The following is an 18,808-nucleotide window of genomic DNA, read 5'->3' on the forward strand; positions in this document are numbered from 1 at the left end:
CATTTCCACAATCATTGCCGACATTTGGACCAGTTCCACCTGTCAGTGCAACTGGTGCTCTGAGGTGGCGGTGAGGGAGACGGGACGGCAACCCTCTCGGCCAAACCAAAACCAAGTGGCCGAGGAGAACCTCCATAGTGGTGGCACCGGGAGACGCTGTATTCACTTTGGCTTGCCGGCCGTGATGCAGTAGGCGAATGCTCCAAAGCCCTAATTAGGGCGATCAGATCCGAGTCTGCACGGGGACTCATCTGAAGTGGCAAATTGGTCGCGAAACCTTACCAGGGGTATACTGGTACCATGGGAACCGGGATAGCCCCTGGACTCTCATATTTCGGGTGAGCTCCCGTTGTATGTGAGTATAGCTCGGTTGTTTGCGGTTGGCCCCCTAGTGGGAGTTTCATGGTAAATGTGGTTGTGTTGCGTTTCAACACGGGTGCCGTACTCCTTAGTTCGGTAGAAATTTAGGTAATTCTTGCCTCCACCAGTATGAATGCTAACCCATGCACTTGGTATAGACTGGTACCGTTGTTGCTTGTCTCAGCGGGGCTCTGATTGTGGTCACAAAATCAATCCGTGTCCGAAGAGGACCATGGGATTAAACCTCCACGACAGGTACCTACGTTAAACACACATGGGCTTAACTATCAGCGCAACTGAAGTCGAAGAGGCAATAAAACGAATGAAATCAGGTAAAGCCACAGGACCTGACGACATCGCATCTGAGCTCTGGAAAGCGAAGAGCTGGGACCCAACAATGTGGCTCAGTGAATTTTTAATCGGGTTATTCAGGAAGGAAGAACACCATCTGACTGGCAAGAAAGTACCACTGTTCCAATATGGAAAAAGAAAGGTAGTCCAGCAGAATGTTCAAATTACCGTCCGATCCGATTACTTTGACATACCATGAAGATTTTTGAACGCATTCTTGACAACCGTATTCGTGAAGTTGGTGAAATAACCGTGAATCACGCCGAATTTGTCGAAAGCTGCGGAACTACTGACGCAATACACGCTGGAGAGAGAAACACCGTGAGAAGCATCGCCCTCTTTACATTGCCTTTCTGGATCTAGAGAAAGCGTTTGACCGTGTACCAAACGAACTCATCTGGTATGCTTTACGACAACACTTCGTGCCAGAAGAACTCGTGCACTGGGTTCAATTGCTCTACCACAATCCGAAACGTAAAGTTCGAAGTATGGCGGGTGTATCAAAACCACTTCGTGTCTCTGTTGGTGTTCATCAAGGAAGCGCCCTCTCACCACTCCTCTTTGTTTTTGTTATGGACACCGTCACACGGGATATCCAATGTCCAGCGCCCTACACACTGCCCGAATGGGGCATTTCCGCAATCTTTTGGGGTTCACACCCACCGGGCTCGTTAGTATTAGGATCAGAGCTTCCTTCGCTTGCGAATACTTTGATGTCTAAACGAACTTAGGAGGATTTTGCTCACCAAGTGAGCATCCTCTTGTCAACGGATTTCTCTGCATAGCCGGCTAAAATTATTGCCAAGCTAGCTGAATGGAGAATATAGAAAGAAGTAGAATGGACCTTATCCATTTACTTGCCCATCCGAAACTCTGGAGCTCCAACAATCCATATTGGATCAGGGCCTTGAAGTGTGTTAGAGCACTTCATTCAAGACTGTAACGGTACACTACAGTACACTGTAGGAGGCGATGTGGTCAGCATTACGCTCGCCGGAGATTATTACCCTGATTTGACACAGCTACTCATTCACAGCAGAGTCGATTGGTACCCGACGTCAAATCACGATACAAATCCCACTGCCGCCAGCGAGATTTGAACCGTGACCTTCCGTACGACAGCCTTGTGCTCTAACCACTCAGCTATCCGGACACATCAAATCAATGCAGCGCCTAATACCACACGAGATCCTCGAGCTTACGCTTGAGCTCTGCCAAGGTTTGGGTTGAATTGAAAGTTTAATCCCGTTCTGTGTCACGCTCTTTTGTCTAATTAACGCTGATGGCCCACGGAATTTCTCGAACTTTAAACGAGACCGTATCCAAAGTGCGGTAATCTAATTGCAGGAGCGTAACGGGAAACGTTATATCCAGATCAGTGACATTGCAGATGACCGGGATCCGATCGAACTTCGATCGAAGGCTACCACTAGACCAGGTATAAACTTGGCGCCTAGCTTCACTATGCTGCTCCCCAGAAGAGAACCAAAATCCTGGACCCTTGTAATGCAAAGGGCAGCAGTATCCAGGACTCCCGTGATTGAAGAAGAAGGTCCAGGCAGGCATGATGCTTCAAAGCAAGCTAAGAAGTGACGCAAAGGGAGTAGTTGGGGGTGTGTGGAGAGAATTATCTACAAGTCAGGAAACCGGGCCGGACCCTAGTCGAAAATGATATTCAAGCATTAATGGATGTTCCCGCAAATAACTCAAAGGGGGGCAAGAACTTTGGGCGGAGCCTTGCATACGATGCGCTCCGGGGTTCAAAACGTGCGCAAAGCTGGGTTCCGTGCGGAGGACGGGGTTCTTTTTATCCCGTGTTTCTTAACAAGGAAAATGGATTTGATCTTTAGAGAATAGATACATGATGATGGCTCCTGGCTGGGATAGGATGATTGGTGGATTCAATGGTTCAATAAACGGAAAATCCGCCAGTAAGTGCAAGCATCTCAGATGTGAGATATGTAAAGGGCAGCATTTAACAGTGATGCACCCCTCCGCCCCCCTCCCAAACGTAGCACCTTCCACCATGTCGAAAACTCAATGGCTCTATCGTATTCGAGCACCATCCTTCGCAGGCGGCCGGTAAGATAGGGAATAACGATGGTCCCGCCTTTTATGTGCGCTGTCTTATTGACCAGGTTAGCCAGAGCAGTTGCATAACCGAGGACCTAATGCAAAAAAAAGAAAACCAATGTCGAGGTCTCCGGGGTTGGCGGAGTGTCAGCTAGAAAGGTGTCGTCGGTGTTCAGTTGAATGATGGTTCTGAGTTGGCATAAAAGGTCAAAAGGGTGACTAAAAGTTGCCTTTCTCAGGTGCCACATAGAGTGAAAGCCTTGTGTGTGTGTGTGTGTATGGTGGGGGAGAAGCTACAGCTTCTGAGCACTCAGGCCGTGTTGGCCCATTGCACTCGCCTTTCCCGTCTAACGAAATATTCCGGATTCGTTAACGTATCGCAGGATTTCCGTTAGTGGATGTGATGCTACCCGTCGCAATTGGAGGACATCGACACCAAAGATCTGATGCCTGATGTGTCCATAGGCGCGGCATTCACATAGGAAATGCTCCGTGGATTCCGCTTCCTCATTACAGGAGGGACACGTATCATCTTCGGTAATTCCTATTCTGAACATATGCCCAGCTAGTGAATTATAGCCTGTCAGAATGCCCACAATACACCTGCAAGTCCTCCTGCTTTTCGACAGGATAAACTTTGCGGTACGTATGTTCGATTCTGGCAGGAAAAGTTTGGTGTGTCGAGCAGCATTTAGGCTCTCCCACCTGTCATTATGGGAAACCTATTCCCAGTTTTTGAAAACAGATTTAGCCAATGCTACTGATACCCCAATTGCTGGCTCCGGTCCCGGCATAGGGGAGATTGACCCTAAAGCGTCCGAGATTTCATTTCCCTCTATGCCACAGTGGCCAGGTACCCAGAGTAGTTCCACCGTATTGAATCTCGACATAGAGTTCAAACGGTTTCGGCATTCCTGAACGATTTTCGAGGTGATCAAAGGACTGCTCAATGCCCTCAGTGCAGCTTGACTGTCACTGCAGATTGCGATGCGCCTGCCCTTCAACCGCTTGTCAATCACCCAGATTGCCACCCTTAGGATCGCATAAAATTCGGCTTGAAAAACCGTTGCATATTGTCCCAAAGAAAAAACCAACTTCTAGTTTTTATTCGAGAGGTAGACTCCGGCTCCAGAACCCTCTTCTGGTTTTGAGCCATCTGCACAGCCCATAAGCTGTGAGAGCTCGTTTCATCTTTACCTTTACATGTTTGTTCCAAAGAAGTTTTTTATCTAGAGTGACCCCCAGATATTTCACTTCTTCAGAGAATTGAAGGGTAGTACCCCTCATCTCAGGGAGACAAAGTCCATCCAGTTTTCTGGCAAATTTTGCAGTTCGCATAGCAGTGAGTCGATCAGCATACTCCACAGAAACGGCGAAAGCACACAGTGAAAGCCTTACTGCATGGAAAGAAGAATATGCATCGCATGTTCCTACCGCAACTAACTGTGAATGGCGGATAGTTTTCTTCTCCAAAACACGAGACTGGGTTGGATAGAGTGCTGTATACGTCAACATATGTGTCAGTGGAGGAACGGGGGCCAAAATTGAGGGTCTTTAGGAATATGCCGTTAAGTAGAGATATTTCGAATCTTATAGATGATCAGGGCTGTGAAAAGCTCTACTCGAAAAATCATTATCGGATGGAAGACGGGCGATATGTGGTACCAACTCCATCGCGGCAAGACTACGTAAGAATGGGGAATTCCTACCATTGGGCAGTTAAATATTATCTCGCACAGGAAAAAAGATGGCTAAAGAATGCAGCTTTTAAGCTCAAGTCAGACAAATTTAAGTTCAAATTAGAGTATTTAATAGGTCCCAAGGAAACTCCAGAGAGACACCAGTGGACCACCACTTAAGGAATATTTCTTGAAAACGGTGACTTTTGGACTGGATTACACTCCACGGCAGGCCATCCGTACACTCCCTACCTGATGGAGTGACACTCTGAAGGAAGAAATTCTCTGAATTATCGAGAATGCTTTTTATATGGATGACCTACTGTTTGGGGCCGATTGTGCGACCAAGGCGCAGGAAGCCATTCGAAGACGTTAGGGAAGGCTCAACTTCCATTAACAAAGTGGGCATCTAACAGGAAAAAAGCTTTGCAGCACATTGACGAGCGTCGGAAAATTGAATCCTATATTGATCTGGAGAAGGCAAAGAGCGATCTCGAGCTCCTTGGACCCCAAGGAAAACTGTTTCCTCTATAGCATTGATCCAAGGTTGAATATCGTATATACTGAAAGAAGGGTGCTAAGCAAAGCCGCTTCTATTTTCGATCCCATCGTAGAATCCCGGAAGGCAGTTGAATTAGAGAGAGCTGGTGCTCATCAAGGAGAATGGTCACCGTGCGTTAGACTAGAGATCGGGACGGGTGCTTGAGGTCTATCTCGATTCAAAAGGGGTCGTCCGGCAATTTAGGCTTAAAAGTGCTGGCAGGGACAACATCCACCGAGCCGTTCATCAGCTTGTTCCTCTCCTACCAAAAGATTTAAGGTAGACAATATCGTACCGAGCCCAGATCCAATACTAGCGGGAGCCGCGCCGCTAACACGGGGAAGAACTAAACGGAAACGAGGAGCAATATTCCAGGTAGCGATTATGTTATGTCGGTGTTTTCTGCCTGGCGAGGTGAACCCCTGGTCGGTGGATCCAAAACTAGAGACTAGGGTAGTTGATCTAGGTTCTATCCAGGTAAAAGTCTTCGATCTGAAATATCGCCACCTCGGCAAACTTTACCCGGCACCTGGAACTCATGTCACAGCAGTCCCAAATAACCTGTGAGCGGCAGGCACAGATCGAGATCATTGTGAGGAACTCAAGACAGCAAACAGGTTGCAAGTTGTAGATGGCAGTTAGGATCTAACAGGGATATATGTACAATATCAAACGCTTCTTCCAATGTTTCTAGAACGACTTGAGCCTGACATTCCTCGGGAATAAGTGCTTCATGAAGTGTTTCATGAAGTGTTTCATGCTAATGAAATCTTTTGCCCCGGCATGGACACTTTCATAAGCCCAATTTTAGTATCCTGAAAGTATACTAAATCTGTCCAGATAGTTGAGTGATTAGAGCACAAGGTTGTCGTACAGAAGGTCGCGGTTCAAATCTCACTGGTGACAGTGGGATTTGTATTGTGATTTGACGAAGGGATACCAGTCGACTCAGCTGTGAATGAGTTCCTGCGTCAAATCAGGATAATAATCTCCGGCCAACGCAACGCTGACCACATTGCCTGCTGTAGGGTACTATAATCCTGTAGGGCCCGTTACGGTCTTGAATTAAGTGCTCGAACACACTTCAAGGCCCTGGTTCAATTGGATTGTTGCCTCCTACCCCCCCCCCCCCCCCCCCCCCCCCCGGATCACCTCTGATCGCCAACTGATCACAAGTTATTATTAAAGGAGTGAAAAAATGTTTCCTACCCACCGATATTCCCGCGTAGATGTTGGATCACAGTTGTGGTTTACTTTGCATGTTGCTATGGAAGTCTTCCGCACTGCTTGTTGTAGACTGCTAACTTCCTCGATGGACCAAAATGTTGTACTGGTCACTGTTGCTCGACGAACCAAAATGTTACACTGGTTGCTGTTCGACGGGCCAAAATGTCGTACTGGTTGCTGTTGCTCGACAGATCCAAATGGTCGAAGGAATCTCCATGCCTTAAGGCATCCTTCGATTCTCCCACCGGTTTGGTTATCCAGTTCACTTGTTCAGGATGAGATTTCCAGGTAAACAGCAGTGATTGAGATCCACGGCGAAACTTTTATACTGTCCTTGATGTTTACAGTTCGTACATAATTATGCTTTGACTTCATGTGCAGAAGAATGTCTGCACACTTTGCGTTGTAATTTTGTTAGCTCACAATGTTGTATGCACTTTGCGGAAGTAACCTTGGCGCAGTTATTTGCAATATTCATTATCATTATCAACGGCGCAGCAACCGGTATTCGGTCTAGGCCTTCCTTAATAGGGAAACTCCAGACATCCCGGTTTTGCGCCGAGTTCCACCAATTCGATATCCCTAAAAGCTGTCTGGCGTCCTGGCCCACACTATCGTTCTATATCAGGCAGAGTCTGCCTCGTCTTCTTTTCCGTCCGAAGATATTGCCCTTAGGGCTGGATCATCGTCATCCATAAGAATTAAGTGACCCGTCTACTTCAACCTATTGGACCGGATTTTATCCATAACCTGACGGTCATGGTATCATATATTTCGTCGCTATGTAGGCTACGGAATCGTCCATTCTCATGTAGGAAGCCGAAAATTCTTCGGAGGATTCTTCTCACGAACGCGGCCAAGAGTTCGCAATTCTTCTTGCTAAGCACCAAAGTCTCCGAGGAATACATGAGGACTGGCAGGATCATTGTCTTGTACAGTAAGAGCTTTGACCCTATGGTGAGACGTTTCGAGTGGAACAGTTTTTGTAAGCTGAAATAGGCTCTGTTGGCTGACAACAACCGTGTACGGATTTCATCATCGTAGCTGTTATCGGTTGTGATTTTCGACCCCAGTTGGGAAAAATTATCAACGGCCTCAAAGTTGTATTCTCATATCCTAATTCTTCTCGTTTGACCAGTGCAGTTTGATGTTGTTGGTTGGTTGGTTTTTGGTGCTGACGTTGCCACCATATATTTTGTCTTGCCTTCATTGATATGCAGCCCAAGATCTCGCACCGCCTACTCGACCTTCGTGATAAGTCTCCACGCGTGCCCGCGTCCTTCAAGGATGCAACCTTACTCGTCTGGATACGGGGAAGTTCTTGGGGCTGCCGTCGAAGTCAAGCTTAAAGAAGTGCCCTCCTCTGTTCAATATTTCACATGGGCCCTTATATGTTAGTTTGAAGGCCTTCCAGGAAGCATCCACGCTAACAAAGACGTGTGTGCAGACGTCCAAGTCCTTGTGGTGTTAGTCAGCGTTCCAGCATCCAATTGGATTGCGGGTGGTACCCAGTGGTAGGGTGGACGCTTTGCAGACCGATAAAATGAGTCTGCTTTTTTCTATACGTGCTTGGTGACTACACTTTTGACTCGCGGTTCACTGCCTCGCCCCGGAATTAACATCCTTATTCATTGACGCCACAAATATTTGCTTGTGAACAGCCAGTTGTCCGAATGCCTGGGGGCGTAAGATCGTGTACTGCATGGAATGCCTGCCTGCGAAAGGCGGCCGAAATATATAGACTATTTTCCTTTTCAGAGGTCTCGTAGAGTATTTTGGAGGTTGAACTGAAAAGGGGGAAGCTCCTGAAATTTATATTTGGAGTTATCCCCGAAAAATCGAACGTGGCAATGATTTTGACCTCTGAAACGCGTGACAAAGCGTCTGCAACTATATTATCCTTGCCGGATACATGCTCTATGCCCGAAGTAAACTGCCTGGCGAATTTGAAGTGCCAAAGTTGGCGAGGGGACGCTTGTGGGAAGTCTGTGATAGCCTGAATCTTTTCTGGTTCTAGGTGGATTCCCTCAGGGGAAATCGTGTGGCCTAAAAACATCGCCTGCTGTTGAAAGAATTTATATTTTTTGCAATGTTAAGTACAAAACCAGCCTCAAGGAGACGTCGACAAATGAATTCGAGATGTTCCAAATGCTCAGACTCTGAGGAAGAAGCGGCCAAAACATGATCCAAGTACACGAAACAAAAGTTAAGATTTCGCTGGACAGAGTCGATGAAAATTTGCGCCGCATTGCACAGACCAAAAGGCATCTGTGTGAACTCGAAGAATCCGAAAAGTGTTCATATTGTCATTTTCTGAATACCTTCTAGAGCTACAGGGATTTAATGGTATGCCTTGACTAAGTCCAAGGTCGTAGCGAGGTTGTGCGTAAAATCGTGGATGAGTGGTGCTATTTTGATATGGAGCTCGGACGAATTTCCCCTAAGGGAATCCACACTATAGCGCCTGCACAGAACTTAGTGCCATAATGATTGAAGGAATAATGTTGTGCTTCTGAAGTCAAGTTGAGACTATTCCATGATAATGTTCTTTCAGTGTTACTATTTGGGAGAAGTAGACGAAAAGAGACGTAGACAAAAGAGACTGCTTCGAAGGTACCAAACCTTCGTCAATACTTAACTGTGGCATGCCAGTGGATTACTCTGTTTTGACACAATTTAAGAAGAAGAACCTCGTTGTGCACGGAATTAGTTACCCGTGGACATGTTGATCAGAAGGCGAAAGAGGATATAATAATAATAAATAAAATCTTTGGCGCAACAATACAATTGATTTAAGGCCTTTAAGTGTGTTGGAGCACTTCATTCAAGATTGCAACGAGACATTGCCAGATACCAAAACCCTGTAGGAGGCAATGATACGCTGGATGAGGATTTAAAAGCCTCGCGATTGCATCCAGATCAAGTATTTGATAAAATAAAATGGCGAAGTCGATCATAACGAGCTGACCCTGCTTGTCAACGGGAATTGTAAGCGACCAAAACGCCGGTGGCTTGATACGCTGGATGGGGATTTAAAAGCCTCGCGATTGCATCCAGATCAGATCCAGAACCCTGTAGGAGGCAGTGTTGCGCTGGATGGGGATTTAAAAGCCTCGCGATTGCATCCAGATCAGGCATTTGATAAAATAAAATGGCGAAAGCGATTACGACGAACCGCCAGGCTGAAGGAAAAGAAGAAGTCATAGTGTCATTCAATTAATATGGTTTCTATTTGATAGTTTTCCGTTTTGTTCTTGGTATTTCTTTTTCAAAATTTGCTTTAATAACTTAATTCATGTTGCATTCTTTATTTTTCTTGGTTTGTTCAAATTTGTTCAGAAAAACGAACAAAATGAAAGTGATTTTCATTTCATAATACGAGTTATTATTCATTCTTTGAATTTAGATCAAATGTAAAGTGTAACAGATTTTTTAAAAGTGAGAACAATTCACCAAGTTAATTTTTTTTTGTTATGTTATTTCTTACTTTCCATAAATGTTATAAACCAGAAACACACTTAATAAGTGTACCATTTTAGAGATAAATAACTATGTTTATTCTAGGAGAATAAAACCCTATTTTTTTACTTTCCAGATACACAGTGGCGGTAAAAAAACAGCATTGTGCCACCACAAATTACATTCATGTCAATTTAATTCCTTAATTCATTTTTTTATGAATTTTCCTGTTATTTAATATTACTTATAATATAATTATAATTTACAACATTTCGCTATAACAAAACTTTTGTCACAATTAATTTATATTAAAAAATGGCGATTCAGCTCGTAAAAATAATAGCAGTGAGGAGTTTTTCCGCATTTTTTAAGGTTGTTTTTCCTTATAATAGACCAACTTGGCAACCAAAACAGTAGCAATTTGGTTGACATTGCGCTCGCCCGAGATTATTACCCTGATTTGACTCAAGTACTCATTCACAGCAGAGTCGACTGGTATCCGACGTCAAATCACAATACAAATTCCACTGTCACCAGTGATATTTGAACCGCGACCTTCCGTACGACAGCCTTGTGCTCTAACCACTCAGCTATCCGGACACGAAGTAAAAGGTATCGTCAAATTTTCGAACAGAAGTCTGTAATTCCAATTTATATAAAAGAGGAATTCAGTTTGAAGACATGAACTTTTGAAGAATAAGGGGCTAAAAGCGTCCCCTTAAAATACGAGGGCTGACAGCACCCTCATATTCACGGAGACGGCGGAAGATCACGGGAAGGTCTTCGCGCTCTTGAAAGAGCAAGGGCTTAACGCCACCACTAGGACGTCTCCCTCCCTTCGCATCCAGTCTGTAGTTATCCGCGAACTCCACAGGGAAACGGACCCGTGGACATCCTGGAAGAACGAAAAGCGGAACACCCAGAATTCCAACTGAAGACAGTTGCGAACTTCGTCACGTGCAGGGACAAGTTTCTGCATAGCGAAAATCCGGCCCTCCCGATGAAGTCGCAATCGGGATTTTTCATCGCGACTTTCGAGCCCTCTCAAGAGCTCAGCGAGGTGATGAAGGTAAAATATATCCTTCATCAAAAGGTAACCTTGGAGAAGGTCAAAAGCTTCGAGGAAGTGCAGTGTTTTAACTGCCAGAATTTTGGGCACATCGCCCAAAACTGTACAATTGTGCACAGGTGTGTTAGGTGCACAAAATCCCATCCTCGCGGGGAATACGGAAGACAAGCGATCGAAGGGCCTCTTTGCTGCAACTGCGGCCAAGCTGGCCACCCAGCGAGCTACCGCGGGTGCCCGGCCTACAAAGAAATGGTAGCCAGGAAGGAAGCTGCCAAACAAAGACGAGCCAATGAAAGTTCCCGAGCCAAGCACACAGTGACACAACTGTCACAAAGCTTGGCCAATCCTAGCGTATCGCACGCTCAAGCTGCCAGAAATGCTCAACCAAGAGAGGCAGCACAACCTGCTCCCATCCCCGCACCAAACGCCTTCCGTGAATGGTGCAATCTCTCGCGTCGGGCCTCAACTAATGAGCAGCGGCAATTCGCCGCTATAAAACTCATTATGAACCTTATGGAGTTAAATATCGTCACCTTTAACTCCGCGTCCCTGATCTCACACGCCCAACGTGCCACTGCCCAAGTGTTGATTGACAGTCTGAAAGCAGACTTATACTGCGTTTTAGAAACTCACCTCAATAGCAGGCATAACGTGCAATTCACCGGGTATATTATCCGGAATGACAGCAACACTGGCGCTGCCCCTTTAGTCAGGAAAGACTATGAATTTGAGGAAGTCGTCATTGAAAACCTGCTGACCTCTTCCGCCGCGGCGGCAATAGTAAAAACCACTGATGGTAGACGGATTTTGGTAGTTTCCATCTACATCAATGCAACTCTCGAAATGAGCAACTGGGATAAGATCTTAAGATCTTGGGCAATCTCCAGTTAAAGTACAAGTACCTCATTTTCGGTGGCGACTTCAACTCTAGGCACACCTCCTGGGGCGATACGGCAGTAAATAAAAATGGGGAAACCCTTCTTAAATGGATCCAAGACCCTTACTCGTCAGCCTATGTCGATTTGGTCTTGCCAGATTCTCCGACAAGACCCAGTAGTCAATCAACCATTGACTACTTCCTCCTTTCGGAGGAAACTTCCCTGAACTTTCAAGTGATATCGTGCACTACTCTACCAGGCATGTCTGACCATTTCGCAGTGCAACTTAAACTGTCCCCGTCCTCCCAACTGCGAAAGCGAGTGATGACCACCGTAAGGTCCTTCGCCCACACTGACTGGGACAAATTCAAGTCAGACCTTGCACCAAGGCTGAACTTGAAAAAACTCGCAACTGACCGCAATCTATCAGACATGGAGATCGACGAAGCCATCACCTTGGCCACAGATGCCATTAATACTGCTACACGCAGAAACACAAGGCTCATCAAAGTCGACGAGTTACAATATAACTCAGTCCCTCACGATATCATGCTCCACATGAAAGTCAGGCAAATATGGCGTAGGAAACTCAAACGGATTTTCCACAAGCACGGAAATAAAGCTAATGCTGAGTATAAAGCATTATTTTCGCGGATTAATTGTTTGAGTACAATAATTCGGCAAAGAGTGGCGAATTTCCGCCACAAAGAACTGACAAGGAAATTAGCAGATATTAAGCCCGGCCCAGATATGTTTCAGCATATCAACAGGCTAACCGGCAAACATAAGTCCCGCAATTTCGCTCTCTTCAAGAATGGGGAGCACATCTGCAGTGACGCTAGGAAAGCGCAAGTTCTCGCGGAATCTTTTGAGACTCAGCTCAATTCCCCTCCGCCTCAAAGCAACCCGGCTATATCGTCGATTGTTGATTCAACAATTAAGACCTTCGTCTCTGAGAGCTCCAAGAAGCTAACTAAATTCACCACAACCAACACCTCAGTTAAGCCATCGGAATCGCAACATTTCTGAGTTTACCTCAACTCACCGACTTAACCAGAAACCTCAACGGTAAAAGGTCAGCCGGACCTGATGAAATCCCGAACTTTGTCATAAAGAACCACTGAAGTATTTACTAGCAGTTTTCAACAACTGCATTAATAACGGCTACTTTCCATCCACGTGGAAAGTCGCAAAAATTATTGCGATCCGGAAAAAAGGAACATCCAACGAGCCAAGCAATTTCAGGCCCATTTCTCTATTATCCAACCTTGGCAAACTGTTTGAGAAAGCATGGACAATTGGGCTAGTCCAGAATTGTAATCTCAACAAAGTTATCCCTGACCACCAGTTCGGATTCCGCTCTAAACACGGAACCCAGCACGCACTGAGCTACTTACACGACACTGTCGTCTCAAGACTTAACGTCAACAATAAACCTACAGTAGCATGTGCGTTAGATTTGGAAAAGGCCTTCGACTCCGTGTGGGTAAAACGGACTTATATACAAATTAATAGACAATGAATTCCCAGTCCCGATAATTAGACTTGCGTTAAGTTTCTTCGAAGATAGACACTTTTATGTCAGCGTGGGGAATGAATTCTCCGATCTCTTGCCGGTAACGTCGGGTGTACTGCAAGGATCCATTTCTGGGCCAACTTTCTATAACATCTTTACGGCTGACGTTCCGATCCCCCGACGACGGCGTTGAACTGATCCAATTCGCCGATGATACGCTTATCTTCGCTTCGAACCTCCACCCCAACAGGGCAGCCAAAGCGGTTGAGAAATACATTGTAAATCTCTGCAGGTGCTACTGTAGTTGGGGAATCAAGATTAATGAGGGAAAAACGCAAATCTGCACCTTTAGGAGAAAATCTAGATACTTAGGTTCTAGAGGCATCCATAGGAAAGCTAAACGCTTGAAAATGAGAATCGGGAACACCACAGTGAGCAGATCTACTTCGATCAAATACTTGGGAGTAACCCTGCATGAACTCCTCAAGTTCAAACCCCACCTTCAGCTCGCTATCAGCAAGGCACGCGGTGCAGTCAGTGGCATCTACTATCTTCTTCGCAAGACAGTAGGTCTCAGCACCAAAACCAAACTGACCATGTATAAGACCCTGATTAGACCCGTTATCTGTTACGGAGCACCAACTTGGATCTCACGCTCCAACCAAGCCATGGCAAAATGCGAGTCATTCGAACGCCGAATCCTTAGACATTGCACAGGCTTGTCTTACAACTGGAAAACAAAAAAGATCGGCAAAAAACGCCGAAGTGTATAGGCAAGCCAAAGTCAAACCACTTCGAGAACACGTACTCACAATAATGGAAAGGTTCTTCGAAAGAACGGAGGACCACCCCAACCCATTAATTCGGCATCTCTACCAACAGGGTAAAACCTCCCCATTGGCCACATTCTTAAGGACCTGCCAAATCGTGAGTTCATCCCACAAACCCAAAATCCGCACCCTTTTTGAAACTCCCTGCCTGGTAGGAGTGGATAGAGGCTAAGCACAGTAAATTGTAATGTGCTTATTGTAAATATTAGTTAAGGATTAATTATGTTAGATTAAGCTAGGTTAAGTTAAAATAAGTTAGGTTAAGTTATATTTAACTAGGTTAAGTAAGTAAATTTCAACCTTCTCGCGCCTTTAGTGTGGGCGCTGTTTTTTGAAAAAAAAAAGCCAAGATTGTAACAAAAAATTGCCAAGATTCATGTATATAAAGAAAAATATACAAAGTAAAGTAAATTACAGAGAAGGTCGGGTTGGCCAAACAATGTAATAGTCACCCGTTTGATAGAATTAAGATCAATTAGCTTTTATTTAGGCTAGCATTAAGTAACATTGTCTAGTTGTAAGCCACTATCTGAATAAATTGAAATTGAAATTTGAAGACATGCGTTGAAAAACAACATGCATGGCAGAATGACCTCTCTAAAATGGATAAATATTTTCCCGACGGACGAAAGTAAAATCGTGCTTTTTTACTTCAAAGGAGGAAGAGAGTATGTTCGGAGTCCTCCAAATTGTAAATACGATTCTCGCTTGGCAACACAGGGGAGGGGTCCGTATCCAGCATCATGATATGGGCTTGGTTTTCCTACTATGGTGTAGGTCCAACATGCTCGATCAAAAGCACCGTGGACCAAAATGTTTATTCAGATATTTTGCCGTAAGTTATCATCCCGTATGCTAAGTACGAAACGGTGCTCAATAGATCCTCCAGCAGGAGAACACCCCAAAACATACGGGCTGAAAATTTAGAGAATCGTCTTTGGACCACGAAATTACCGTAATGGAGTGGCCTGCTAAATCGCCTCACATCAGTTCAGTAGAAAATTTGTTTTGTAGTCAAAAACCTTGGCACCTGCAGTAGAACGTTCTTGGAGGGCGATCCCTGTTGAAAGGACACACAAATAAATATTGGATCTAGCTTTGTGTGGAAATTACATAAGCTCCAAAGGCTGGCTTGCGTGTGTATCAGTGGGGAAATGAGGACATGCCCAACGGCATCCCTGGAGGTCCTTCTGGGATTAGCCCCTTTCCATCTGCACATATAGATACAGGCAAGGAGGGCAATATTCAGGATGGCCGGTAGTATGAGTGAGGTGGGGAGCTGCCTAATCGAAGGAAGATCGATATTCTTTCTAGGTGGTATCCCGAATTACTGATACCAAGGGATAACATGACAACGAGGTTTCACTTCGATAAGAAGTCTGAAACACGTTGGAGTAACAAGACAAACTGAGAGAGCGTGGCTGCGACATACGGCTTAAACCAGCAACTGATTACTTGGTGCACTGACGGATCCCTCACAGCAGAGGGAGCGGGTGCCGGTGTCATTGGTCCAAGGAAAATGTACTTTGAGCCAATGGGCAGGTACACTAGCAGGAGGCAGAACATAGCTATTCTCACCGATAGCCAAGCAGCGATCAAGGCACTTAGGTTCCAACCAGGTGAACTCTTAACTAGTATGGGAATGCCTTGAAAGACTGAATACACTCGGCTCGTCCAACAAAGTCTGCATACTTGGGTTCCAGGCCATGCTGGGTTGAAAGGCAACGAGGCAGCGGATGAGCTAGCCAAGAAGGTAGCAGGGACGCCTTTACACGGGCCAGAACCCTTCTGTGGAATCGGAAACCGTTTCATGGCTATGAATCTAAGCAGTGAAGAGGAATGGTTAAGAGAACTATACTGGGCGGGCCTACCAGGGATGGAGCAGTCCAGGGTGCTTATTGGGGGATACGAACCCATGCGTACAAAAGATTGCTTAAACCTCACCAAAAAGGACCTCCGAATCATAGTGGGAATTCTCACTGGTCATTATCGGTTGAACTGTCACCTAGGGAAGCTAGGGATATCTACGGACACTGCCTGCAGGTTTTGTGAGAAGGAGGACGAAACCTCAATACACGTCCTGGACAGTGTCCGGCACTTGTACAAAGTAGGTCGAGGTATCTGGGAGAACACTTAATACCAGATGCAAAGCTGAAAGATCTGGAAGTAGGGAACATACTAAAGTTCCTAACGGTTATAGGCCTGCTTGAGATACTATGATCAATAGGTACACTATAACCAGCAGTGCGAACTTTCCCTTAACAGAATAATAATAATAATAATATCTTTGCGAAGGGTTCTTAGCAAGAAAAATTGCGAACTCTTGGCCGCGTTCGAGAGAAGAATCCTCCGAAGAATGTTTGGCCCCTACATGAGGATGGACGATTCCGTAGCCTACACAATGACGAAATCTATGAGCGATACCATGGCCGTCCGGTTGTGGATAAAATCCGGCTCAATAGGTTACGGTGGGCGGGTCACTTAATCCGTATGGATGAGGATGATCCCACCCGGAAAGTCTATAAGGGCAATATCTATGGTAGAAAAAGAAGGACGAGGCAGACCCTGCCTAAGATTGAGCGATGGCGTAGGTCAGGACGCCAGACAGCTTTTAGGGATATCGAATTGGTGGACCTCGGCGCAAAACCGGGATGTCTGGCAGGCCTAGACCGGATACCGGTTGTTGCGCCGTTGATGATGATGATGATGAAGATTTTATACCCAAACATTAATTCGTTTTAGTTATTGTTGAACGAAATATTGAATAAATATTATTTTTATCGCTTTTTTTCCGACCTTATGTACCGAATACTGCTCCATTTTTATCTATTAAAATTTTCTATATAAATTTACTTTCGCCTCACCTTTGCTATACATATTGACTTCATTTTATCACTAGATTCTAGTTTAATCAAACTTTGAAGTTAATTTGTTGCTATTTCGCAGTTCATGAAGTCGGCACTGCTATTTTTTTTTTACCACGACTACCATTGCTTTATGCTAAATAATTATATAATAATGTAGATGGATTTGTGAAACTAAATGCTTTGCTTTATGTTTGGTATACACATTTTACAAAACTTGCTCAGAAGATGGGAGTATTTTCAAGTTTACACATAAAATACTTACGGGGTTATATCTGTTTGGAGCCCTAGAAAAGGTTTTTTTTTTTTTTTGAAGATTTTTCTGTGACACATTGATCGGATAAAAACTCTTCGAGTTCTACTGTTCACTTTTTGGTTTGTGTGGTCGACAACTTGCATTCTACATTGCAAGCTGGCTTGACCCGTGACTATCCGCCTGTGACCATTCTCTAATTAAGTAATCTCGTTTTGAGATATCCACGAAACTCCAACAGCTGTTACTCTAAGACATGGTCCCGCCCACTCACAGTACCAGGTCCTTGTCGTCAAGCAAGCACATTTCTGTTGTGTTCTGACTACATGCTGATCCTATCATTTGTTGCTATCACTATCTGTCATGAAGCTGGTGTAGCAATCTTTAATGCATATCTGGTTTACCATATTACTACCAGATATTCATATTGTAGGGTGTAATTGCACAGTAGGTGACTGAGACTACCTGCATGGGAGCAGCCGCCTCTCTTACCTGGACATAGTGAGAGAGTCCAATGTTGAGGCGCAACTGCATTTCACTAAAGACAGACCGATGTTAAGGGATTAAAAGAGTTTCCAAGAAACTACAAACAACATAAGAAGGAAGCCTCAACGAAGTCCCCTGAAAAATTTAAAAAAGTTTAAGGAGACTCCAAGAGGATCCACAGACGTCATCCGAAAGAATCTTGAAAATTCTTAAGAGTTCGGGAGCCCAACTGTTTACAGAAGGGCTGCCTTACATAGTCTGTAAGGCCTACGACTCTAGACAAATTGGGGAATAGGACATCAGCCTCTCTGCGCCTGATGACGTCATGATTACGGTCTCAATGTTATGAGTGGAAACCAATGTTAAAAGCTCAGAAATGAACTAACACCGAGAATCCAATCCACAACCCACAGAAACTTTCACCATGATCTCAACGAATTCTCAACAAGAAGAAAAACGTAAGATTGCCGTTTAGGCAAAATTAGTAAAAAACAGGCATATGGCTAATATGACCAGGATCTATCATGCTACAATGATGAAGGTCATTGCCATGAGGAAAGTTAATAAGGAGAGGTTGTTACTCTGGGTATTATCTTGGAGTACCCCAGGGGGAAACAAATCCCAACTAACGACTCAAACAATATGTTCTCATCGACCGTAAAGGTAAATCATCATAAAACCTATGTCCTGGTAAAAAGTGTAATTTCCCGACGCCTCCGACTTGGAGCCAGGCAGACAACCCCACAAGACAAATGACAAAGCAAGGGGAATATGACAATGGATAGGCATAGTGAGACTACTTCGGACATAAGTAATACGCTTATGATGAGAAGCAGGAAGATAGCAAATTATCGCCAAAAGGGTGATGATCAGCCATAAACTAAAAATGCAAGAAGAGTAATGGTGGTAGAGAATACTCTATCTTGCTAAATACATGTGGGATAACGAGACAAAATTACAACAACTTCGGAAGGTGGTATTTTTGGGTTATAACTAGGTATTAATATACGCCATACAATGTAGCAGCCACACTCTCACTGAACAACCACCAAGTGTAAGAAGGGGAATTATTTAATAAAAAACAGTCATCAGTGACAAGATCTTGGATGTAAGTTAGGGAGGAGGAGTAGACACCCCAGTAGGACATCAGCCTCTCTGCGCCTGATGACTTCATGATTACGGTCTCAATGTTATGAGTGGAAACCAATGTTAGAACTTAGAC

The sequence above is a fragment of the Hermetia illucens genome, chromosome 7, assembly GCF_905115235.1.
Source record: "Hermetia illucens chromosome 7, iHerIll2.2.curated.20191125, whole genome shotgun sequence".
In the NCBI taxonomy this organism is placed as follows: Eukaryota; Metazoa; Arthropoda; class Insecta; order Diptera; family Stratiomyidae; genus Hermetia; species Hermetia illucens.